The sequence below is a fragment of the Orycteropus afer genome, unplaced genomic scaffold (assembly GCF_000298275.1).
Source record: "Orycteropus afer afer isolate SDZICR_OR568_19922 unplaced genomic scaffold, OryAfe1.0 scaffold00703, whole genome shotgun sequence".
Lineage (NCBI taxonomy): Eukaryota > Metazoa > Chordata > Mammalia > Tubulidentata > Orycteropodidae > Orycteropus > Orycteropus afer.
The window spans coordinates 1,147,346-1,149,000 of NW_006922290.1; positions in this window are offsets into that span (position 1 = coordinate 1,147,346).

The window sequence follows — 1,655 nt, forward strand, 5'->3', positions numbered from 1 at the left end:
AGACCTGGAGTTAGAAAACCAAAAGAGAAGAACACGCTCAGCATTTTTCAAGCTAAAAGAACTGAGGAAAAAATTTAAGCCTTGAGTTGCAATATTGAAAGATTCTATGGGGAAAATATTGAATGATGCAGGAAGCATCAAAAGAAGATGGAAGGAATACACAGAGTCATTGTACCAAAAAGAATTGGTCAATGCTCACCCATTTCAGGAAGTGGCATATGATCAAGAACCAATGGTACTGAAGGAAGAAGTTGAAGCTGCATTGAAGGAATTGGTGAAGAACAAAGCTCCAGGAATTGACGGAATACCCACTGAGATGTTTCAACAAACAGATGCCCTGCTGGAGGCACTCACTTAGTTATGCCAAGAGATTTGGAAGACAGCTACCTGGCCAACTGACTGGAGGAGATCCATATGTGTACACATTCCAAAGAAAGGTGATCCTACAGAATGTGAAAATTATCGAACAATATCATTAATATCACATGCAAGTAAAATATTACTGAAGATTATTCAAAAACAGTGGCAGCAGTATATTGACAGAGAGCTTCCAGTAATGCAAGCTGGATTCCGAAGAGGATGTGGAATGAGGGATATCATTGCTGATGTCAGATGGATCTTAGCTGAAAGCAAAGAATACAAGAAAGATGTTTATTTGTTTTATTGACTATGCAAAAGCATTCAATTGTGTGGATCATAACAAATTATGGATAGCATTGAGAAGCATGGGAGTTCTAGAATATTTTATTGTACTCATGAGGAAACTACACATAGATCAGGAGACTGTTGTTCAAACAGAACAAGGGGATACTGCATGGTTCAAAATCAAGAAGGGAGTGTGTGAAGGTTGTATCCTTTCACCATACTTATTCAACTTGTATGCTGAGTAAATAATCTGAGAAGCTGGACTATATGAAGAAGAGCATGGCATCATGATTGGAGGAAGACTCATTAACAACCTGCGATACACAGATGACACAACTTTGCTTGCTGAAAGTGAGGATGACTTGAAGTACTTACTGATGAAGATTAAAGACTACAGTCTGCAGTGTGGACTACACATCAATATAAAGAAAACAAAAATCTTCACAACTGGTCCAATAAACAGCTTCATGATGGATAGAGAAAAGATTGAAGTTGTCAAGGACTTCATACTATTTGGTTCAACAATCAACACCAATGGAAGCAGCAGTCAAAACATGAGACAATGGGTTGCATTGGGCAAATCTGCTGCAAAAGATCTCTTTCAAGTGATGAAGAGCAAAGATGCCCCCTTGAAGATTAAAGTGCACCTAACCCAATCCATGGTATTTTCAATCACCTCTTATGCATGTGAAAGCTGGACAGTAAACAAGGAAGACTAAAGAAGAGTTGATGCTTTTGAATTGTGGTGTTGGAGAAGAATGGTAAGAGTACCATGGTCTGATAAAAGGACTAACAAATCTGTCCTGGAGGAAGTGCAGCCAGAATGTTCCTTGGGAGCGAGAATGGCCAGACTTCATCTTTCCTACTTTGGTTATGTTGTCAAAAGGAACCATTCCCTGGAGAAGGATATCATGTTTGGTAAAGTGGAGAGTCGACAAAGAAGGGCAAGGCCCTCAACGAGATGAATTGACACAGTGGCTGCAATGATGGGCTCAGATATAGCAAGTATT